A 25,942-nucleotide genomic window follows, 5' to 3' on the forward strand; every position below is an offset into this window, starting at 1 on the left:
AATAGCATTGACTAAAGCTGAGAGAAAACACCTGTCAACCTGCAATTGTCAGCAAAATGAGCCTTCAAGGATGAAAGGGAAATAAAGACATTCTGTGATTAAGTAAACAACAAGAGATTTTTTTAAATCTCCATAAGACTTGTTCTGAAGGAAAATATTAAGTACATTGTTCAAGAAGAATGAGAAGAATGCAAAAATAGCCCAAGTGCAAGAAAGCCTAGTGATCAAGTAAAGAGGAAACAAAAAGCCTGAATTTTGCTGATCATACTACCAGGTAGGTTAATCAGTAACAAAAATAAACGTGTATCTGTAAGACATTAAAAAACTCTATAAAGAATGAGTCCAATGAAACATTGGATATTTCCAATGTAGGCTTTAATATATCCAGGTTCAACTTTGATGTTTATAATTGTTCCATTTTTAGCTTATATGTTTACTTTTTGGACTACAATTTGAGGGCTTCCTTGTTCACAGATGACAGCTCTCGATATAAGGGAAATGTAATGTTCGTTTCTCATGCTCTTGTGACAACCCTGGTCCTGTTTGGTGAATTCATGCTACTCTAAATTTAGGCTACCTATCCCTAGGACAGTAAGACTACTAACCCATTTGAATTTGAGGTAAAATCGCATTACCCTAGGATTGCCCAGGCAGGCTGAAGTGCTTCAGAAAATATTGATAGTGAATCCACCTGGGGGAGACGGGTGAATAATAAAGTTCACCCAAGAAGAGAGAGCCTTAGATGTACGAATAGAACCTTCAAGAGGAAAGAATTTGGGAGAAGTCACTGTGCGTGAGTCTGAGGATGCCTCCGTTGGGTTCACAGGCGTAGGCACGTGGCTAAAACATTTTAAACGCCACCCTGCGCTCCCCAGGCCTCTTATCGTGGGATAATGTTGTAAGTTCAGGAACTGGAGGGAATTACAGGGATGAGGAGGTGGTCATCACTCAAGTGAAGCAGGAACAGCAGGGCCCCATCGGCAGGGTTGGGCCTGGGAGTGAGGTCCCCGCTGCCAAAACGGAGCCAGCGGGCTGTCGTGCCTGGGTGCATGCGTTCAGCACCTCGGACAGCGTCTAACCGGGCTTGGGAGGCTGGCTGGGAAGAGTGGGCTTCCACACCAGTAGAGCCACCTGTGTTTCCTGAGTACTGCTGTAGCCTCACTTTCTTTGTGCATTCAAAGAAACCGGGACACCTAACAAGGAACCCCAGTAAAAGGTAAAATGTGGCCAAAATAACAGGATCCTAAGGTCTGAGGGGTGGCTTTGATGTAGCTGTACGGCAGATTATATACAATTAACTTTTTTGGGGGGCAGAAATCATGGGTTGGAGAGGGAATTGGAAAGTAAAACCTGACTTAAGGTCAAGCCATGCAAGAACCAAGTCTTGTATGCACAAATGGCACAAAGCCAAGCTCAACAACACCCCCGTGACTATCTACCTACATTGCCTCTGCCAGCGCACCACCTACATTTTGTTCTTTTCCTTCCCTCAAGAATCCTGTCACACGCAAGGTTCTGAAAAGAATATCCTACCTGAATACTTAGGATCTACCTGATGACTTCTTATTTCTGCTTCACATGTTGAATTCTAATTTTTCCAGAGCAGGAAAGTTGTACCCGATAATTCATCAATTGTTCTTTCTAATTGAAAAATATTATTATGGATGGCGGTTCACTGATAACCTAACTGATAAATCTAATTGGTTACCCTTTGCATATTGCACACTAATCTGACATAAATCTATTTCTTCCCACAGTGCCTACACCCTCCCCCAATACTTTAATCTTATTTTGGGCAGCTGCCCATCCATTTTAGTGGGGTGTTGGTTTTTGTTTTTTTTTTTTTTTGTTTTTTTTTGGTTCTTTAAACAGCAGCCTCTCTTCCCTTGCCAACACACCTACTCAAATGTTCCGTCTTTATCTTTCTTTGCTGAGTATCCACACCCATGATTGCTTCCACCACCTCCGTGAGTTATGAACACATTTCGTTCCATAGACCAGATCTAGCTTATAATTTAAAGTTCTTCTCATCATGTGGAGTTGGGACAATGAATTAAAGTGATCTATGTCTTCTTAGAAGTACACGGTGATCTCTGAGGTAATAAAAGACACTGAGTTACTTTGCTTCTGTATTTCAGAGGTACTTCAAATCAAAGATGGTCCACCATCACTCACTGTCTCTTCTCCACACACAATATCACAGCTCATGCTACAGATGTCAGCATCTATACAACCTGGAGCTGTATATTCCTGATCGTGTGCAGTGTGGGTACTGGTACTTTTACAAATCCAACTCATCTGTCAGTCCATTTTGTCCTACTTTACCCTTCTCATGATCCAAGGGTGCACTTCTATGTATCAAAAGTCATTCTTTGCCAATGTAAAATCTTTTCCTTTGTTTCAGGATCAAATTCAATTCAACAGCATCCCAGGCACTGACACGAATCTTAGATTACTTGGATAACATTCCCAGACATGTAATTCTTCATGTCTTTGAAGAAAGCCTTTATTTCAATCCAGTAAATCATTCCTAATTTCTCCAGTGAGAAAGCAAGCAGTATTAATTCTGCCTTTGTGCTCTGTGGTCCTGGAACCTGTCTTGCCTCCATCCTAGTGAGGTCTTAAGATCAGTTTTGTACTAACTCTTGAAAGAGTTCCTCAACTACCTAATCTAGTCTGAGCTAAAGGCCATTACTCCCTAAAATAACAGGTTTTCTTTTATTAGTGCTTTTATTTTGTTAGTGTTCTCTGTATATTCCAGGCAGGGTATGAACTTGTCCAGGTTTACTTCTCCAGTAACTGGCACATGAGAAAATGAGTAACTAAGAGATAAGCTAGATTGTATCTTTTAAATCTGGTAGCTTTTCAATATCCTAATTCTTAACATTCGACAAAGTATAAACTATTCTATATATCTTAGTAAAAACCAGCCTCTAAAATTTATAAATAATTCTCTCACAGCATTCTATACATTTCAATATGACTCAAAACATCTTTTGGAGGAAAACAAAAACATGGCTGATGACAAAAGCTACCAAGTCTCCCATCGGTAATTAAAGTAGGTTTCATCCCTTTCATGAGGAACAAATTTATTTGGGGGGCAGGATAAACCAGATTTTACTCACTTATATTTATCATTCTCCATGTGCCCATCTAAATTATACTGCCAGAGAGTTAAGGAAGAGCTCAGGGGTCTTTGTTAGCATTTTATTAACCCATCCCCTGCAGTCAGCAGTCCTTGTAACAGCGATGTCCCCGAGTTCCCAGGGGACAGCTGGCACTCGGTGTTTGTGAGCCCTGTTATCAGTCTCTCTCGGCTCCACAGTGTCATCCGAGGAGCTGGAGTGTGACTGGACTATCTCCTTTATTATGTCTGCCACGACGGTGTAGTGGCTGTCATTCATGGATTGAAGTATGGCTCATTATGCTTCACTTTTTAACATAAAATCTTATAGCGCTGGGGTTTACACAGCTATCATATGCACGGGAGTGTGATAAAAAAGCTGCTTTTAATGTTGCTATATATATGTATTTTTTTTTTTCCTAGCAGAAGATATTGTAGTATGGAGGTCAGATCTGGCCAGCGCCATCACTGGCCACATGGTGAGTTGTACTACCTGGCATCTTGTCGTGATAGGTGTGCCTGAATCCCTAGAGGAAGGGAAGTCCCACCCCCAGGTGATGGGTGTTCCCGAATCCTTAGAGACAGGGGTGGGCACTTGGCCCACGCCTGTAATCCTAGCTACTGAGGAGGCTGAGGTATGAGGATCATGATTAAACCAGCCCAGGCAGGAAAGTCCAATTAACTACTCAAAAGCTGGAAGTGGTGCTATGGCTCAATTGGTAGAGCTCATTTTTTTTCCTATTTTTTATTATCTTTAAGTAGCATAAAGTATATCTTGACCAGCAGCACTCCTGTTACCATTCTCACCAATCCCTCTCCTACCCACTCCCCCCGACATCTTATTTTTTGGAGGAGACCTTCTGACCTCTACAGTGCGGGCTTCTTTTGTAATATTCTCCTATGTGGCTCTATGTCTTCTACTGTGGCATTCGAGCACTACTTGAAGGACTTGCTTAAGGCTGTGCTTGCTAGGGACTTTTAGGCTTTATTTTCTTCCTCCCTACTTGGTAGAGTGCTTGCAAAACATTCGTTCTCAAGAGACACGGACGTGATGAGTGGATCCCTATCCTGTCAACGTCACCATCGACGCCTGATCCCCCACACCGTTCCGCATCTGCAACCCCCTTCAGCCTAAGCAAAGCCGATTCCGTTGCTGATGCTCCGTCCCTGCCTGGTCCTGGGCGGTGAGCACCAGGCAGAGGGGAGAGCTGATGTGATGGCAAGAGGCAGCGGGCACGCACATGTCCTCGGACTTGTAAAAAACCGAAAGATGAATGGCTTGTTTGGGTGCTTCCTAAAATGGTCTCCATCTCAAAATAAAACTGGGAAAGATGAAGGACTCGAGATGTCCCGGCACAGAAACAGCTGCTTCGAGCTCCTGAGCACAAAGCCTGGCTGCATTCCTCCTCCCCCGCCCCCGCCACCCCCACCACCCTCCACCCCACCTACATCTGCACCGCAGGGACTTCCATAGCATTCTTACCATACACGAAGTGGGCCCATAGTATCGTTTCTGACGTCGGCTTATGTTCCAGAGATAAATGTACTTCCATTTCAATATTTATTATTTCGAAAGTGTTTTCCCACGTGTGTTGTTGTTTTGGCCAAAAACGTAAACACACTATGGCATTTAGAACTTCCAAGGGCACTGTGCACTGAATGCTTTAATAAGCTAAGTACATAGATGTGTACATATCCGGCTACTATAAAATATTTACTATTGCGGCTAGTAAGTGTTAACTACACCCACAGTAATACATGTCATTAAATAGTAAGAGGCTTTGAAGCCAGAACACATGGGCTTAGTAAAGGGAAGAAATAACGTTTCATTAAAATAGAGGGAGAGAGTCAACACAATGTGTTTGTACCAAAACGCTATTTCCCCTGTAAATCGTATGATGTTGTTAAAATGTAGTCAACTGCCCTGAGTATTAATCACATTTTGCATGATAGTGACATAATGAAAATAACCTCAATTCCACAACATTTTGGTCTGCTCCCATCATGATGATGGTCGAGCTACAGGAAAACGTGTGCAATATAATCATTCTAGGGCTTTCATCATTTCAAGCGCTCTCTTCGAATGAAGAAGTAACACATAATCAGACGCAGTGTCCCTCTGAATGGCAATCAAGGATGCCTCGGGTCTAAGTTCTAGGCCCAGCCGCCCCCAAACCCAAGATGGTAAGAAAGCAGGGAGATTGCGAAGTGGACTCAAGTCCTGCTAAGACATTCAGCTCTGCTCTGGACGCAAGGACAGGTAATGGAGGAGTTTAGTTAGACCAGTGTGTGAACTCTAGAGGATGTCTGGATGATAAGGGAGGAGCAATTCTGAAGTAGGAACATAAATTTTAAAAGTCTGTTCTGATCACCCAAGGAGCAGATTAGGCAGAGGGGAGAGGCTGGAACGTCCCTTGGCAGACAAAGGGAAGGAGCAGACTCAGACACACTCAGAAAGCACCCGTGACCACAGGGAGTTGGCTTGAGCAAGAAGCATGATGGGTGACTCGCTTGAGTTCCCACTACTCCACGTACCTACCAAATGAAGAAGGAAATCGCAATTTCCTGGCAAGGAAATTACATTTTTGCATTGGAGGAGGAAATGAGACCTGCAAGTAAAAACAACAGTGGGTTGATAAATAAAGGGCGGAGAAGGAGGTAATGCGTTCTCCCATATGCTGACACTCTGGGTAATGTGTGGAACACAAATGTGACTCACTTCCTTAGAAATCTCACAGCTAAGCAGCAGAAAAATACGTACACAGATAATTACAATGCAATGTGAGATCAACAAGACAGAAACCAGTATGTCACCGCGAGAGAGCCCTCAGGACAGGGAGGGAGAAGGCTAGCAGGAAGGGAACAACTAAGGGAAGGGAGGTTAGGGGAGAATTCATCAAAAATGAGCACAGATTTCTAAAGTGGGCCACCTTCTGCTGTTCCTGTTTAAACACCGCCCACGTAGAGCTGCGCCTGCCTTTCCTGCGGACCCTACATGCGCCCCCCCACCCGCGCTGTTCATCTTGGAGGGTCCCCAGGCTGTCTCCCCTGGCCACAATGCCCTCCCTCTCTACCTACCCACAATCCACCCATCACTCCTCCTCCGCCTGCACAACTTCTGTCAACCTGCCAGTATCCACTCAAAGGCTGCCATTCAGAAAAGATCTGTCTTTATCTTATTAACTAGGCTCTGTCCCCTTGCTATGTCTTTTTTTTTTCCTTGCAATATTCTCTGCTTCAACTGTAGGTGTATGGCGAATGATGGACACAGGCCATTCAATTCGGTGTATCTAACTAAACATTTCAGTTTCTTAAGACGTAGGGCCACACTTACATGGGTTATTGCTGAGTTCCCAGTGTGTGGCAGTTCGGGCCAATGCACACGGCAACAACGTGCATTCGGTCCACAAACACACACAGGTAAGTTAAGAAATACTGTCGGCAGAAGAAACCTATGCAACGGATTTAAACGGCAAATCACTGTGCATGAGTGAAAGATTTGTGTTTGAAGGACTTTGATGAAAGATTGTGTGCATGGAAAACACCTTGTGTCCCATTAGAAAGCGTATATGAGGTCATTTTGTGCATTTAATCTGTGGACGGCGACGGTTAGAGCTTCGCTTCCTCTAATGCTGCATGCCACTCTTGCATAAATGGGGAGACATGTATTTAAATGAAAGCAGACGGGCAATTGTATTTGGACAATTGAGATATATGCAGCTAGACTGAATGGCATGTCACTACAAATGGAGAAAAATGGAATAATGAAATCCTACTCCATAACTAACATAAGCTAATTTAAAAGGAAAGGAGAAAAAAATGCATATAAGATCAGTAAGCAGATTTGCTAGGACTTAGTGACCAATGGAACTCAGTAGAAAAGATAAAAATTGTCACGTATGTCTCATATAATTTAAATTTGAATTTCTAGATGAACCATCCTGTATTGATCAATACCTAACACAACACAGGGAACTAGCTGGGCTTTGATATGTCCAGTTTGTAGTGTTGAAGAAATGGTATTAACTTCATGGATTAAAGTCTGTATAAGTATAATATGTGGGTACATCGACGGAATTCAGTGTCTCTGAACACATAATCAGATGTTCATAGAGTGATCAGTAAGACAAACGGTGGGGGAGAATGACAAAAAGTGTGACATCGATGAAGAAGCATTTGGGCTTGACTCCAGTACATGGCATGCATACATGAAGCAGCACAAAGCAAACCCTTTGTGCAGCTGGTCAAGCTAATAAAAACAGGGGGAAAGAAATTACCAGTAGTCTGGATTTAAGAATAACTAATCATTGCATTAGTCAGCAGTGTAAAAACTGAGTCAGTGTATTGTTCTTCCTTCCTGTGAAGATACCAACTCCCAAATTTAGCTTACCATTATAATTTTCATAAGAACTGCCACATACAAGTTAAGAGCCAGTGTTTTGGGTGAGCACGTAGGACATTTTAATTTTTCTGCTATAGTTTACAAAACGGATGACCACACATCTGTGCCTTTTCTGATCATACACCGTCTTCTCCTAACCTAAGTACCGCTGAACGTGTAACCAGTACTGAACCTTTCTCTGTGGGGTTGAAGAGAGATCATTGTAACTTATTTCCAACTATACTTCATCCGGATATTTAATTTCCTCTCCATGTTCTTGAATGCAAATTTGTGGGGATCTGCCCCCCCACAATTCTTGTTATAATATTTAGGATTCGTTTTCAAATATATACCCATCGAAATCTGACAATTAATACCCTTCCTCTTCATCTCCGGGTGACAGATGGCAATGAGGGTCCTGAAGAAGGAAAGGGAGCAGGAATCTGTCCTTCTTCCTTCTGTTTCTACCCCCTACCTTCCTCAACTTCCCAGTTGAGAAGATGTGGACACAAGGAGGCAGTGGGTGGGCATTCACTGGGCGCCACCTGCAGGTCCCTGGGGAAGTCTGGTGGCCACCCCCCCTCCCCCCGTGCTGACAGAACGCATTTGCCCACTTCTCACATGGAGGGGTCAACACCCGCCCTCACCCATTCTTGTCGGCAGGCTGGATGGGACAGGTTTGTGGCAGCACTAGCTCTTTACCTCCCTATCATCCATCCACCAGGAATGGCAAATTCTGGCCAGAAGGCATCGGCAGTCATTCCTTTGCCCTCGGGAAACAAACATAGCCCAAGATGGTATCAGGAAAAGCTGGAACTTTCTCTTGGCTGTGCGCACACCTCCATTGCCCTGCATTCAGATTCCAGGCTATGAAATGCTCCCTGTGAGAACCATGCACCACACCTTTCAGGGCACACATATCTGCAAAGCTCTCTGAAAGATTAAGTATCTTTCTCTGGAAAGGACCGGTCCCAGTGCTACCACTCTACTGCTTGAGCCACAATACCACTCCCGGCTTTTTTCTGAGTGGTTTATTGGAGATTAGAGTCCTGTGGACTTTCCTGCCCGGGTTGGCTTCAAACCGTGATCCTCAGATCTCAGCTTCCTGAGTAACTAGGATGACAGGTGTGTCCAGCCCTAGTGCATCTTAATGCTGGCACTTTCTAATACCACCATTCAGGAACAATCTCTAGATGCGTTCCCATAGGAATCCCAGCCAGGAAAAGGTTCACTAACTCACATTTTAACTGTCCTTTAATAAAGGCTAGGAAGTTAAGAATGAAACATGAAGCACCAAGGGTGGACAACAACGCTGCATAGCTGCGTGGATTGAAGAGTTGTCCTTACAGTTTTGTGACTACTCTTATCCCATCTTTTACCCAAGTGCAGTTTCCTCAGAAATTTCAAAGCAATGTGGAAAGCTGCATCTGTAATACCTATAGTAATACTTAAGCGCTCAGGAAGACCTGTCCTAAGTAAGTGCTTAAGTGTTCAGGTTTGTTTGGGGGAATTGAAGAAGATTAAAGTGTAGACATAGAAATGGATTTTTGCCTGTGGTTATCACACCAGTTGAGAATTCACAGCCCCACCACCTTGAACAAATCTGAACTTCTGGAATGTCAAAGGAAAATAACTAGAATGCCCAGTGGATATTTTCCTATACTACCCAGGACCGAGTTGATCTGACCATGGGCAACAGAGTCCACATCTGTGGTCCACTCATTTGAATACAAGAAGACCTTCACATTGCAGAATTATTTGGGGTGGGGGTGGGATTTGAATGCGGGCTCCTGCCGTGATGAGTTCTCCCAGTGGGTTTGAGCATCCCATAGTGCCCCTGACTTCAAATGACTCATGCATAAAACAGGGCACCACAAGTGCAGTGAAATTTTGCCTTGACAGAGAGTGTTTATAGTGTCTGTATGAGGAGTCGTAATGGAATGGTGAGTGACTCCGCCATTGGGGGATGCCAGAGCCTCACTGGCGTCCAATGACCTTTGGCTCCACACAGCTGGTCTCCACACAGAAGCTGCAGAGGGTGAAGGACTTTTCCACGGTCACACGGGCAGGTTCTCAGCCAAGGGCTCAGGGCCACGCTGTTACGCAAGCACTCTGAAGGTGAGAGGACTTTCTCTTACTTCAGTAGGATGCCTCAGATGCCTTGAAAAGGACCTAATTATTTTAGTTCTTGTCACCACAAAGGTACAAACTCTCCCTAAGGTACAGATTGTAAATAGATTGATGTTATCCACCTGAAAGAACTGGAAAGAAAAATGGGCAAAAGAGAACGAACAGGCTGATTTTCCTCGTGGGTCAAATGTCCGCACGCACTTCAGTGTGAAGCTCACCCGCGTCCAGCATGGTTCTTGGCCCTTAGGAGCACGCTCGAAAGTGTGTTTTGCTCTTGAATCCATGCATCCATTCATCCTCCTCCACCAGGACCGCTGCCCTGCCCAGCGAGGACGCTAGCCCACCTCGTCGACTGAGACCCCACATCTGGCCACCCTGACCCTTGAGGATGGGACCAGATGGCATCCTGGCAGATGGAAATCTGAAAGCTCGAAGGCTGAAGATAGGAATGGGCTGGCCACCATTCTCCTGTACCAGGTTTAGCTTGGTTTAGTTTGCCTTCCATCCTCCCAGAAGACAGAGTGTCTCTGATGCACTCAGGCTTAGGCTAGGAACTTTCTATTGCTGTCTGTGGGCAAGTGTTCCTTCTAAACCTAACAGTGTTTGTAAGAATGCTAACGGTGGCAAGCAGGCTCCCTCCTACCACACCACTGAGTGCAAGTCGAAGACTTCCTACTTCAAGCATCGTTCTTCTTCTGATACAGGCAATAAAAGGGCAATGGCTAAGAATAATTTATAATGATTGTGGATAGTCCCTTAGTGGCTCATGAGAATTTCCACCAATTATCTCTCCTCTAACCTGACAGGAAACCCGAATCTGCCCCAGTGGCCGGCTGTGTGTGAGAGAAAAATAAGGAGATGGAAAGAGCTCCTTGAAAAATAAGTTCTTCATTGAACTAATAATACAGAGGTAAGACTGTGTGTTGCAGCTAACAGTAAGCTGAATTTCCCAGTGCACACAGGGTTAAATCATGGGTTCCTGTGATGATGGAGCCTAGGTACAGTCATAATGGTACAGTAGGGGGAATCAGAGGAGCTCCCTTTCCAGAACTTTCCTCATTTACATTGTCAGGAGATAAAGAACAGGGCTTAAAGAGATAGCTAAAAAAAAAATTCTTTTCTACCTATGAAATAATTACTCAACCCAAATGACAGTTCTATCGTTAGAGATTAGCATTATCATTAGAGATTGCCATTAGCAGAGTCTGTACTGTGACCTTGCTATATATATATTTGCAATTTTATGTCATGGGTAGAAATATCTTGTGAAACACAGGCTGTACGCAGGCCCAAGGTGAGAGAGGAGGTCCAAAACAATCCTTTCCAACGTGTCACAAATCTTACTGTATTTAATCATCACAATATTGGCACAAATATTGTAAGATGAGCACGACAGAGGTTAAAAAGGTGGCTTCATTTTAATGAACAGCTACACAGTATCCTAAGTGACCTGTACTCCTGTAAGCCTGGCTTCACACATCTATATTCAAGCAAACCATAAACCAAATTAAGTCCTAGCTAGCTTCAGCCTGGTCTTTGGGGCGCCCGAGATTGACGGCATCGCGAGGCCCTGCCAAGGCCACCGCCAGTCAGCCTGGGGACTGTGGCATCTGAGAATCGTGGCCAGGCAACCGCAGCCAGGAGAAGCTATGTCTGGCTCCGTCTGGAATTCAGCACGCAGAGGAGGCCAATGCACACCTCGTCACAGCGCTGTCATCGTACCTGCCGGTTTTCCAGGAGTGTAAGAGAGTCCCAGATTGTAACATGTGAAATCACAGAACTGTGCAGTCGTGACTGTGGTTGGGAATACGGGAAACGAAGAAGGCTGGAGTCATTATCACTACAGCCTTTAGGATAATTCTTCATTTATCTCACTAGACGAAAACAGTGACTGAATAATAATTTTCCTCTGGCAAACGATAGCAAACTTGGCAAATAGGAAATGCTGCCAACATGAGATGAAACATGAATGAAATCTATATTATACACAATTATATTGTTAATATTAATAATGTATCTGATGTCAATGATATGTAGTAAGTTAACTATTTTAATCCCAGGGAATTTAGGGAGATGGGTTAGTGTTGTAGGAAAGATGTTCCAGCATAAAGAAAAGATTAAGACTAAGCTTACTGGAAACGTCTCAAAGCTTTCCAATAAAATCATAAAACATGAGAAATATCACTGTCTTTGAGATGTTAAACCAGAAACCAATATTATATAGTGCAGGAAGAAAAATATCAGAAGTCATAATTTCCTGTGTTCAAATCTGAGCTTTGCTAGGGGAATGGACTTGTGTAAATTATTCAAACATTTTTTTTTCATTTTTCCAAATCTCAGGCTAGGATAGAGACAGGACAATACCTCACAGGTATAAGATAATGCATGTTAAGTATTTAGACTTATACCTGGAATAGAATAAGATTTCAACCATTTGTCCTTTTATTGAGATGAATATCTTATAATGGGGCTTTTAGAAAGCAGAAATTTCTGCCTAATTACATCATATTTCATTTGAATTAATTTTGAATGATGACATTTATCACATTATTTCTCAGGACAGTTTTATCATAAAACATGAAAGGGGTGTTTTGTCTAATGAAAAAAAAACACCTTTGATAAGAAAGAAGGTATTTTTATGAATATGCATGATGAATGTACCAGAATATTTTCCAAAATATCTCACTTTTTCCTAGCCCAGCCATTTACTTAGATCCAATAGCAAGAACTGTAATTTGTAGGGTCATAACTCACAATTGCTAATGGTACAAATTCTAAGAGTATCAAGAAACAAAGAAAGCAGTGAAGTAAGTGTTGTCCAAATATAAGAAAATAATTCCGTGAATAGAAACAGTAAGTCTTTCTCCTTCCAAACATTCTTTAAACCCACACAAAATATATCTTCTCAAAACTTGTATGTCATCTGAAAAAAAATCATCCTGATAGTAGTGGCTGTGGGATATTCAACAATAGGTAGTAATAAAAGAGGTAATTTCTGAAAGGAAGCATGACAAGGTTATACAGAAAGAAAAATGAAACCAGTAAACAGTGTATTACCTAACATCCTGTTCTTTATATGCACTGCATCTCATGTCTACCCTTGCTGCAGTTAGAACTTTCAAAGGAAGCCTGTGTGTGTGTGTGTGTGTGTGTGTGTGTGTGTGCGTGGCTGTGTGCACGCATGTGCATACACATGCACGCATATGTTGTATGCCTGCTCTGTGGGGTTTTCTGTGTTGTTGCTCTGTTATTATGGCTGGTGCTTTACAGGCAATCTAGTGAAAGTTGTTCCCCCTTGTAAGTCAAGAAAATATCTCTAATTTCAGGAAGAAAAAAGTTCTTCCATGAATCTGAGCAACATATTCTTTGTGAGAACCCCGAAAAGAAGGGACAGTTGGTTACCTGCCAAAACCTTCTGTACAGACTGTGGAGACTGAACCAAACGTAAAATCCCCGAATATGCAGGTTTTATGGGGAATTAGCTTAGTCATGATCATTAGCTGTGACTCCTGGGATGTTCTAGCGTAAGAAGTGGGCATCGTTGCCAACTGGATCTGTCCACTCATTCCCTAAGCAATCCCCCCCCTTTCTCTCTCAATGGCCAGTCTGCTTCAGCTCTACTTTTCCAGCACTCCCGCTGAGGTATCTCATGAATGAGTGTCCTTCAGCATCGTTAGAGGTAAAAGTCACACATTCTGACCTATCGTTCTCCAACAAGTTCTGATAGAACCTAACCACCCTATCAAAAGTCATTTTGACCTCTCTTTTGTCAACATGCATAATCGATTTATCACTAAACTTTCCTGATCCCACATTTGTTCTGGCAATATTTCTGTTGCCACTAACACTGTTATGAATCTCTTTCTCAACACTTCTTATCAGTAGTACTTTGCCCACTGGGGTACAATTGTGCCCACTTGTGTTTACTTGCTGCCTAATTCTTGTGGGCTTTTCCGGTGACTTTAGTTTCACACATTCCATTCACCCTTCATGTTCTGATAAATGACATCCAGGTAGTCTCAGATCCAGCTATTCCATTTGCGATATTAGTGTATCGCTTACTTCTGAAATGAATGTGGGAAACACTGGCGTTCCCTACCGAGCCTGTAATCATGTTTTTAATCATCTGAATCATGTTTTTAATTCAGTCTCAACTTCTCCCCTTTTCAACTCACTCAACTACTCCCAAAGTCTCTCAACTGCCAAGTAGTTTTGTCATGTGGGCATTTCTTCCCAGGTCTGCTATGTCACTCACTCTACCTTATTTAATGAGTGAATGCCACATACCCATGTCCTCATCCAAGAGCACAGTACTCCCTTAAATAGATGTCATCTGGCACCAGCCAGTGCAAAGCACTCCGGAGACCCTGGAAGCCAGAGGTGTCAGCTACCTGGTGCTGGTGTTCAGCACCACTGTCTCGCTGTAATGAACACTGGAGCACAGTGGAGCAATGGCTGAGTAGCATCCAAGCTGAGGATGCAGAGAGCGCTGGGTGAGGAAACACCGCCAGGGCGTGACTCCCACCCATGCTCATCTGGGGACGCCCCCACCGCTCTGTGAGGTGCCCACACCAGCACACTCACGCGCTAGCACTCACCACGTCAGGTGGGAGTATCTGTTCCTCCATGACAGCTTGAGACTAAGTGCTGTATCTCAATAACACTCACACACAAACTGGGAGCTGTGCCCATAGAACACAGTCAGACCCAGTGCAGGCGTATAGAGGACAGGGTCATCCGTATAGGAGAGAACCTACCAGAGTTGTGGGTCAGTCGCCTCCTTTTCTTGTTGAACATATCTGTGAATTCATGTATCGGAGGTCATGCGACCACATGTGAGCTAAGACTGAAACCTAGCTATGGCATTAGGTAGCAGAATCGGTAACGATGCCTGTCAAGTGCTCAGCTCATGGGGAGTAGGAAGCTCTGACAACCTGGGGAGATTGCTACCTGGGTCATTTCAAACCAGAAATTATCTGAGCTAGAACTGGAACACAGGTTGGCATTGTAGTCTGTTTCCTTACGTCTCATGGAACCAAGGTATACAAGCATATGTATGTGTGCAGTGATATGAAATAAACTATGAATTTATGCAGAGATGAGAAACTAAAGACCCATATAACTAGACCACAGCAATGATCCATCACAAGGCTGTTGTCTTCTAGAAAGGAATAAGTACTGTTCAGTGTGTTTTCAAGAAAAAGCCCCAAATACACTCTTACTATGTATGATAAACTATGGTCACATACCTTAACTATTACATTATTATACTAATGGAGTAATTGCTTATTATTGTCCTTAGTGTCACTTTTGATGTGGCAACATACATGCCACAGTAAGAACATGGTAACGATTGGTTCTGAAAGAATATCTATAGATACTGAAATCAACTTTCCCAGTTCCATTTTTCTACAACCATTTTACCTTAACAGAAACTTGGGTTTTCTGGTGTATTATTCTGTGATCTAGAATAGGATATACAAGTTGCTGTTCAAAAAAAGAAACTATTTCTCATCCAACGAGACAGGGAAAAGTCTAGCACAATGCACATAAATGTCAGCACTGGCGTTTTGAACAGGAAATGAAATGCCCTGGCTCTGCATCCAATCCCATACCGAGGGGACATGAACAGTTCCAATATACGACGTACATAACTACATGCAAAAAAATGCATCCTATAGCAAGCCTGGGGCCACGCCCGAAACATAAAAGGGAGCTGTCACAGTCAAGGGGCGGGGCATATACTCAAAGCTGAGACCATGGGTAGGTCAGAGACTGTGAGAAACACACAGGGAAGATTCATGAAGAAGAGGTGTGTGACGCCTGCTGAGGACCTAGGATTTCAAAGCAGGCCGTGGGCAGAATGGGAAATGATGCTACCGCGATCAAAGCTGTCCACAGAACAAACTATGATTGTATTCTCTTGCAACATAATCGTTTTCTTTTCCTTAAAATTAATAAGATGCAATTACCACTAGCAAAGATGATTACTGAAAGCCGTATGTGATACAAAAAGATATACTAGCGAGAATTTTCCCAGGAGTTGCCGAATTCTGCACGGCTAGCAGACCTCTGGCACGGCTAACTCCCTTCCACGCTCAGGGAAGCTCCATTTCACATGTTTTGCACGCTACCACCACCACTGCTCAGCCACCCCAGGTGAGGTTCCCTAATTCCATGCGCCCGGCCACTGGCCACTCCACAAGTTCCAATTGTGGGTTTTCGAAATCTACACCTCCCTGTTGAGACTATGCCCGACGTTCTGGGGAGATGGTCGCCTAGTACTGATCCCCCATCCTTTCCCTGTTAGAATTTCCACAGGGCCCTGCTGTTCTTTTGGAATCCCTTACACAAAACCCCTTGGGGCTTTGAAAGCAGATTTCTAAAGTAACGTTCCCAGGGAAGAGAACAGCTCGATGATGTGGGTTCTGATCCGTTGACAAGAGAACAGAAGTGACATAGCTATGACTCATCCACGGCTTCGAAAAATCAACTGTGGTTCTTTTGTGGGCCCATGCCTGGTAGCTGGTGAAGTTGTACTGAGTTCTAACTGCTCTGCGATTGCTGGAGCAGGCCAGGTGGAATGAGGTGTCTGGAAGCAGCCGGAAAAGGAGGGTGCTATAAGGACCTACTGAAGCAGAATTTCAAGCAAGTCAGCAGAGCTGGCGACCGTGGGAAGAGAGCCAATTGAGAAAGCCAGAACAGACAACACAGCTCTTTTGAAGCAAACGCATCACGAAGATGAGCCACGAAGAGGCAGAGCCAGGTTCTACAAATAGCTATTATTTGCCACAAACACCAATACCACCATGCTGTACACATCTCCAGAAAGAACTGTGTGTACTTTTGTGGAGGTATCAGCCATGTTTATGGATAACAGTGGAATTTACTTACAATCGTAGGATATAAAAATGACAGATACATTATGAAACTATAAAATCAAATGATATGAATATACTATCAAATTATGTGTAGAAAAGTATAGCTAGGAGGATTGTTCAGACTGCAATGAGGAAAATGGTATTTTTCACATCTGGACTATGTTTTCCACCTCATGGGTAAATTTTTACGTCATTTGTTTACTTTGTTTCTGATAATGTTTTCATTCCGATTCTTCTAACATTTTAATTTTGATCCTAACATTTATTTTATTAATTGTGAATTACATTCATTTTCTGTCTCTTGCAACTAATCAGCACAAGTCTAGTGACTTCAAGTAACACAAAAATATTGTTTGTGTGGCGCTAGAGGACAGAAATCCTTTTAAATGCTTCACATCCAGATGCTAATGGAAGTGCACTCCTTTCTGGAGGTTTAAGGGAGAATCATCCCTTGCTTTCCCCAGCTTCAAGACTTTACATACTCCTTGGCACACAGGCTTTTGTCTTCAAAGCCAGCAATGGCCATTTGGATCTCTCTCACGTTGTATCATTCCACAGTGGCTTTTTGGCCTCTCAATTCTGCATTGAAAGAGCCTTGTTACACCCTCCCACAAACACCAACATAACCTCCGTTTTCAAGCCATCTGATCGACAACAGGGATCCTACTGACAATAGCTTCCCTTCCCTTGGTGAGGTAACACAACATATCCACAGCTTCTAAAATGTAGGATGTAGAGATTCTGGAAGGTCACTAATCTGACCTTCAGATATCTGACTCATCCAAATTGGATGTAAAATGGAATCACCCACCCAAGAAGCTCCAGAGTTGCAATGTATTCCAGCACTGATTCCTTCGAGACTCTTTCAGTTCAGCATGGTAGCAAATACACTAGCTAAAATCAGGCAAAAGGTAAGGTCTGGGGTAGGATTCACTGAGACACACCTGCACTCTATTTCTGTGTCTATAAAGCTCAAGAAATGTGTTATATGGTCCTAAAAGGAAAATGGAGCAGAAGGAATTGGCTGGCATGAATAGATTATTGTTGCTTTAAAGGGGGGAAATAAAAATTACCCAAAAATTCCACCATTCTCAAATGTTCAAAAGTTCTATTTGATTTTCATGCCTGGGAACAGGTCTGTGCTTAGCTCTGCCTTCTGTGCTGTAGACCCTGCCCTCCGGGCTTAGAGCTTTGCCTTCAGTGTTGGCCTTTCTTTTCCATGAAAGCTACCTAAAGAATGTGAAAGTTATTTTGGAGTTATTTGGGAAGTGTGAGTGCTGAGAAAATTATGAGACACATACAGGACAGATAAAGTTTGCATTGCCTTAAACAGACTGATGAAAAAAGTAGGGGTATTGGTGACTGTGGATAGGGACTTTCAAGAAATGGGGATCGTGGTCGTGAAAGTATTTCTGCTTTTAAAGGATTCTGCTTTTAAAGGGACCTAACTCATAACAGCTGGACTGTTGATAGAAATAATGAAAGCTGAGGTTCTTCACAGATGTTTCGTAGATATACCAATTCTGATTTTCAGCATGTCCTCAGATGACTAAAGGCATTCATGACGTACTAAATCATTTCAAAGAACTCTCTAGGAGATAGAATAGTGTGATGTGCTGACTTTTCTAGGAAACTGGCAAAATGTTGTTGAACTTATCTCCCCTGTAGGATATGCAGGATTTGCTTGTCTGATTCCAAACATTTCCTTAGCTTATACTTGACACTGAATTTCTTAAACTCCATTATCTAAGTTAACTGGTTAAAAGTTCTGTTATTCACATGGCTTCAGGACTACAATAACCTGTCTAGCTCAATAGGACAAGTTCTTTCTTTATTTTCAATATGCAAATTCATGTTCTTCATTTTCTACTCAGTCTTCCTCATCAGAACTGTAGCTTTCATTATTTCTACCAGCAGTCCATTTGTTATGATTTAAGTTCTTTTGAGAGCATCAATACTTTCACGACAACGATCTTCTTTTCTTCTAAAGTACCTACCCACAACCATTAATATCCATATTTCTTTTATCCATCAATTTAAGGCAATACAAATTTTACCTTTTTTCTGTGTCTCATAATTCTCCCGGCATTTGCGCTGCCAAATTCTAGAACCACCTCCACATTCCTAAGGTACTTTTATAGCAACATCCCACGAAATCAGTATTTGTTTCCTATCTCTCCGATAGTAAATTACCATATGTGTAGTGACTTTAAACAATATAAGTTTATTACCTTGTAGTTCTGGACATAAAAAAATTGGAATAAATGTCCCTGATTTAAGATCAAGGTATTATCTGTACTCTTATTTTGGAAGATTTAGAGGAGAATCAACACTTTGTTTTATTCAGTTTCTAGAAACTTCTCAAACTGACTCTCTTCTCGCTGCTTCATCCATCTTTTAAAGCCAGCTGGTTTCTTTCTGACATCACATAAAATGACCCCAAATCTCCTGCCTTCTTATTCTACCTTGAAAGACTGTTGTCATTCACTGAGCCCTCCAGAAAGTTTAATATAAGCTCCCTAGATTAAAGTTAGGAAAATCTTTATATTAAGTTATATTAAGGACCTGAATCCTTGATATAATCTGCTATGGTGCCTTCCTACTGCTATGTAACTTCATGCACTCAGAGATTCAGGACATAAACTTTCCAGGTTTAGGATGCAAACATCTCAAGGCAGGAATGTGTCATCTAGTCGTCAGATTCCTGTACATGGCTTCTCGTCTACCAGAAAATGAACTTGCCAAGAGGAAGCGAGTCTTGCCAATGTAGGTTTCTACTGAGTGATCTACACACTAGACCTGGAAATAACCACTGTATAAATATAAGCGGCCAACACAACCTGGGGGAAATCACATTATTCTGTGTATTCCCTTTAAAAAAATACTATGATTTCTACTGAAGTAGGGACAATAACATTCAAAACAGGAAAACAGATTTTAGTATAAACAAATAACTCTTGAGGTATGATCATACCTTGACTTATTTTACTCACAACCAAATTAAAATTGGCTGAAGTATAAATAAAATATTACCAAACAAATGTCTCAGAGAATGAAAATATTTGATAAATTTTTAGGCAAAATATACTCAACGATTAAAATTGGAACAACATATTTCTTGAATAGGAATTTAAAGACTAATCGGGGACAGGTTGACAGGAGGAGGCGATTCCAAGAAATATTGTAACTAGAGAGTCCCAGAAATGTAAGAATGAAAAATGGATGCGATGCATGCCTTATTTCTGTTTTATTGTGGTCATAGTTCTCGAGTGTTGTTCTTGTCCAAATGATGCAGTTCCTCTTAAGAACCACTTGAGTGAAGGATGGAGGTCAGTCATTTGAAAACGGGCTTTGATGAGCAACTGTATTTTGTTTGTTTGTTTGTTTATTGTCAAAGTGATGTACAGAGGGATTATAGTTTCCTACGTAAGGCAGTGGGTACATTTCTTGTATAACTTGTTACCTCCTCCTCCCACCAGTCAGTCCATCAGATATGCTTTGGTAACTGAGTAAGCAGTCATGTTCGTACAGGTAGCCCTGTCCGGGAGCTCTGCATCTGCCCCTGCTTCAAGTCCCTTCTCTCTCCCTCCTTCGGGTGCTCAGCTGGAGGTAGCCACGCTGGCCACGGTGGGAGGTTCCTGAACATAACTGGCCTCCCGAGAAAAGCCAACGAGGCCGGCCTGTCAGGCAGCAAGGAGAATGGCTGCAGTAGACAGGAAGCGAAGAAAAACTCCTGCTCTCTCCTTGAGTGTCTAAGTTCAAAGTTTCCACTGTGAGGAGTACAGTCTGCCGAGGCGTGTCAGCAGTGGGACACAGCTGGGGACAAGCAGCAGCTCGACAGTTTTGAACTCTGGCAACACCTGCTCGACCCAAACTTCTGGCTAGAGAGGCTACGTGAGGTAGGGTCCTCATCTAAAGAGAACGCACTGCGGTAACACAAGTGGGGCTGGGTCGCTGGGTGGACCCATCAAGAACGTATCCTATGGGGCTGGGAAGGTGGCTTCATGATAGAGTGCTTGCCTAGCATGCCGAAAGCCCTGGGTTCGATTCCTCAGTACCACAGAAACAGGCTGGAAGTAGTGAGAGTTATGGCTCAAGTGGTAGAGTTCCAGTGCCCAGGCAATGAGTTCATGTGCTAGGACTGGCAAAAAAAAAAAAAAAAACCCAATATAGCATATTCAGTAATTCAGTCCAGCGACTACTCTAAACAACCCAAAGAAGGAATGCCTAGACACATCACACGGCTCCGCCTCTCCAAGAAACAAAATGGGAAAACCATTCTTATTGTACAGGAGACCGCTCAGTCATCTTCATTGTCTTTCGCCAGTGCCTTCAATATTCTCTGCCCAGATGGGAGCTAATCCTGGAAGTGCTCACCCACTCTCAGCGTCTCTCCTAGACACCCACCTAGACCGGCAGCAGTCTGTCTCTGATTTCAGCACTTCCCTCTCGGTCTGGACTCTCTGCTGCAGAGAACAGATCCACCAAACCAGGGGCTAAGCCCGTGAGAGGAAGGAGTAGGAAAAACCCTTCACACACGAATGCTTTGGGTAACAACGACACATTTGTAAGGCAGTTACCGCTCTGAATTCTTTTCAGTTTCATTTGTTGAAAAATATGGCTTATAAAAGGAAATGTGACTTTTTACATCTTTTATTTTCCATTTAATAAGCCTGTGCTGCAATGAGAATATTTTGGGGTTGACACTGTAAATAAAACACAAAGACAGCACATTTGAGCCTAAATATACTTCATCTTCTTTTCTTCTTGAAAAGCAAATCGAAGTCCTTCTTTAACCTTAGTATTCAAAAATTCCTATTCTTTCATCTTGCAGGGGAAAATTCAAACTAACCTTTAGGCATTTGAAAAAAGTAGAGGACAGATGTTTTTTCCCCTTTCTTTTCCTACCAGAACAGATACCATAACCTTAGCACCTAGTTGGGAAACTTTAAGACTCAAAAATATTTAAGTACATATATACTTTCACATTTCTGATGCAAAGAGGAAAATCATTAAAATTGCATTGTCCCTATGATGATATTTTACCTAAGTAAAATATTTCATCTAGTATGCATAGAAATATTCCTTTAAATACTCAGCTGAAACTCCTGCATTACAGAGCACTCTTTTTGCTGCCTTTGAAGTCAATCCGCATGCAGTGTGAGAAGAGGCTAGGAGTTGAGCAGAATGTCCTTAGAAGACTTTGAGCTCCTCAGATGAAAGGTGCTATTTAAGTACAAAGTACCACAATAATTTCAATATATTTAACAACTCCACTCACTTCAGTGCCTATGGCTAACTCAAACTGACCTATCTGGTTCTTTGAGTCATAGTCCTTAAGTTGTACTTCTGTGGTTGGATATGTGTGACTTTGTTTCAGAAAAGTAGCGCAGAAAGGGAAAATACCACCCAAAGTGGAGGATTCCATAAATGCTCCATTCCATGTCTGTAAATAGAGAAGTCTCTTCAGTATGCAGTAAAGCGAGAGGCCAGCCAAAGACGTCTACTACTGACAGGAGAGGATATTACTTTCCCGAGACGTAGAGCATTCTGGATGTTTGTCTTTGAGGTGGTTGAGCTGGGCTAGAGGCATGGCAGGTACAGTTAGGGTTTCCGATTTCTAGTGGCAATGGAAATTGTAGCAAGAAGGCAGCTGGCTTTGGAGATGTGTTTGTCTCTGCTAGAAAGACTTTCTTAGGGGGGATTTTTACAATGTGGAATACAAAAATAGTTCTCCCTTTAAAATTAATTTACAATAACTAATTGCTGCAGAGTATTTCCTATTTCTATTTTATTATGAATAATTTAATGACACAAGTTACACCAAAAATATGGTATTTTGGGTTTTTTTTAAATAACATTTGAGTATTACTGAGAAATTTGTGTCTATTCTTTTCTCCCTCTGAGCACCTAAAATCCTCATCAGATGTTCTTGCCAACCCATCTGGGAGTCAGCAATGCTATGAGCTTGAGTCCTTTTCTCCAGTATAACTCAGGGCCTTACAAAATAGTTTCAGGTTGTTTTCTTTTAATTGGTTTGCTTTAAATAATTTTTAGGGAGATGTGAAATGATAAAAAGAATCTAGGCCTATGACAATAAGTACTTCCCAATGTCGTATGTATTTATTTATTGAGTTTGCTATACATTATTTAAAAATTTCCCGTATGTCACCTTCAGCACTTGCAGTGACTGGGCTTATTTTTCTCTTTGGAACTAAGGGCACATGGTTACGGTGAGGTTCATCCAGAACAGGGGGGAATCTTCCTATACTCAGCAGCCTGTAGCCAACGGCCAGGGCCCTGGGCCTTTGGCGTTTCTCTAAGTTTTATGCTTGTCCTTTAGAGACTGGAGGATTTGAACCAGTGGATTCTTTCCCCAGTCTCCCAGTCCTTGTGGGTGCTAGACCTTACTAGGCAATCAGTTCCCACACTTCAAACCTAGGAAATAACGTACAACCCCTACAGAGCTTAGCAAACTCAGAAGTAAAGAAGCATCCGAGCCAACAAGAGATGCAGAAAAGTACCACTGAAGACACATCCATGGCCTTCCCATCTTCCCTGTCCAGGCCTGGGCTCTGGTGGCGGAGAGCCAGGCATCCCTGGGAATTCAGAAGTACAGATACGGGGAGCAGCAGAAGTCAGGGTTCACAGGGCCATTGCTCTCAAGTTCAGCAGAAGAGAAACTCAAGACAACCAGTTATTGACAAACAGAAACAACTGAGTAGAAACCAAACTTCACAGGAATTATCTTGTCCGAACAGCAAGATGAGAGCAGAAGCCTGAAGACTAGAGAATGGGAGGTTGGGAACTAAAGCACTACTGGAAAAAACTGATCAATATTAATCACAATCAGTCACTGGGTGCCTGCATTCAAGCCTGCTAAGCATGTTTGTCCCATAATTACGTTTCAAAATTCGAAGAGCATTCTCATGATACAATCTTCTGGCTAGAATATGGCTAGGCTAGTAGGTTTGTATGTGGGGAAAACTGGGCTACGCAACTCAAAGAATTCTTACTGAAATGTACACTTGTGTATACATGTATTGTGTTGCATGTACATATACATATACATGCAGATAAATACATGTGCACATATGTATGTTCATCTTATTAGTTTGGCAAATGAGATTCGTTTCTAAAAGAGGTCTATTACCAACTCAGTATGCTGACTTGAAGTTTCTGAGCCTATAAGTTTTAAACACAGACTCCAGATTGTGCTAAACTCATAAAAATAATAAAAGCCACCTGGTCTTCCTGCTGCTATTTCTGCTTTGACATATTTTATGTCTGCCATCAGAAATATCTATAATCTCCACCTGAAAAGCTGGGTCCACTTAAACTGATCTGAGAGGGGAAAAAAAAGATGATATGCCACAAATACTCACTGTTCAAACTAACCCCAAGGAACCAGGTTAGTTTAGAAAAAATACCCAGGATACTTTCTCTCACCCACTTACCACACACCAGAGCCTCCCTGTACTTAAAGAACAGGTGACCAAATTAATTTAAAAAAAATAGGTAACTGACAACAGAGATCTTATAAGGATTCAATAATTCAATCTCAAAAATAAGAATTGGTAGGCACGTCCTTCAAAGAACCCTGCACGTCAACAGATTGAATTTAAGACTTGTGAAGGGTGGAATACTGCAGATCCCTTACGAAGCTGACCACAAACAAGGATGTAGGAATGCCAAGTCTGGGAGCCAGACTGCTCCCAATCAAGTCTACCTCATGGCTGTCCCACAGTGCAGCTCTCTGTGGCTGGGCTGACCTCCATCTGCAGTGTGAGACCACCAGGGTGCCATGGTAACATCAGCAACATGCCCACCTTGAATCATGAGACGAACTTGGGGATCTCTCCCCAACTTTGCTTCCCAGGTCACCACGTGAATCATTTTACTAAGTAAACATGGAAGCAAAAGGGCCACTAAAGCTTTCAGGCTTCAGAGTCCTGAAATGCGGTCTAGACGTCCACTGGCCCCTGGCCACTCTGTCTCAACAGCTAATGCTTTACCACACTCTCCACTTGCATGGAACAAGCTAGAAGGTTGTTCTGCCACTTAGGCAATGGCCTGGAGCCATCTACTGTCATTTTGGGCTTCTGGGGAAGAAGAGTTCAGGTCCTTTCTTGGGCTCCTGTTGTCCCTTCTTAGCCAAGTTCAGGCTCCACTGTGGACTTTCCTCTACTTTAGACTCAGGGCAGGAGCTCTGTCCCATCCTTAATTCAATCTAATTTCTTGGTATCATCTCCTCAAGGCTCTCCGTTTAGAGCTGGCAGTAGACACCGCTGTTGGCCATGAAGTACAGCCGCTCCAAGCCAGAATGGCAGAGACAGTCCCCTGACCACAAAGCGGCTGCTGAAAGCCGACCATGAGAGAGCCAACCCCGCCATTCACGACCTGTCCACAGGTGCTCCGAGCATGGGTAACACGGCTGATGTTGACAAGGTGTGCTTGCTTGTGGCAACGGCCCTTAGGAAACCTTAGCTTTAAATCCTGGACGTTACGTTCATCATCACCGGACCCAGAAATAAAATACCACTTTCCCATGCATACCATGCCTGGTGTCACTGTGTATAGATCCAGTTTCTATTTTAAAACGATGCCTGGGCTGGCCTAGCCTGTGCTCATTCTCACTGCCTTGGCGGGGGCTGGGGGTGGGGGGGAGGCACCTGCTTCCACATCAGGCCACAATTACAAGGGAGTCTCACTAACTTTCTTGGCTAGGATGGCCTTGAACTGAAATTCTTCCAATATCTGCCTGCTTGGAAGCCAAGGTTACAGAAATGAGCCATTGAGCTTGCTCCCTCGTGTCTTTTTGTTACATAAGAAATGGTTGATTGTGGCATGAAAGCCCCACATTTTTAGTGAGTGATCCAATATGAGCAACACATTGAAACAGAACCATCATTTCTTAACGACATTATAAAATATTGCTTGTTCATAGGGTTAGTTAAAATGATGCTGCTAATACCTGACTTATTTATAAACATACATATGATGTGATCATAAAAGGCATTATGAATATTACATTACTCATTTTTAACATTGTAATTCCTTGTGCACTGAAGCCCTACTTGCAAGACTGTTCTGTAACATGACAAGAGAGTCATCAAACTTTACATGAATTACAGTATCCTGTAGGATATAGTATGATCTAAGCAAGAAAACAAATACAAACTAAATAGGCAGGTAAGCATATATGAATGATGTACTATAAGTGATTTGATCAACTTTCTGTTCCAAAAACAAAGAAGGACTTCACCAAAACTCAACTGCTGAGATCAGAAATGTGATGGTGCATTTTTATTATAAAGAAGGATAACTATTAATAAAGTGAGCCAGGCAACATCACACTCCCCTTTTAATATTAGCATAGTAAAAGGAAAATTGACATCATCTTCATAAATTTATAATTGCATCTAA

General features: G+C 42.5%; 1 protein-coding gene and 1 long non-coding RNA gene across 5 annotated transcripts in view; one reads left to right on the forward strand and one right to left on the reverse strand.

The window, feature by feature from the left end:
* Neto1 (neuropilin and tolloid like 1) overlaps positions 1-25,942 on the reverse strand; it is an 85,212-nt gene that overhangs the window by 50,359 nt on the left and 8,911 nt on the right. The gene's annotated exons all lie outside the window — the stretch shown is intronic.
* Positions 495-23,534, forward strand: LOC125363856. The gene is made up of 4 exons (XR_007213366.1): positions 495-505; positions 12,439-12,442; positions 12,962-12,971; positions 23,309-23,534. It is a non-coding gene; the product is annotated as an uncharacterized LOC125363856 (long non-coding RNA).

Source organism: Perognathus longimembris, chromosome 15, assembly GCF_023159225.1.
Source record: "Perognathus longimembris pacificus isolate PPM17 chromosome 15, ASM2315922v1, whole genome shotgun sequence".
NCBI classification, from domain to species: domain Eukaryota; kingdom Metazoa; phylum Chordata; class Mammalia; order Rodentia; family Heteromyidae; genus Perognathus; species Perognathus longimembris.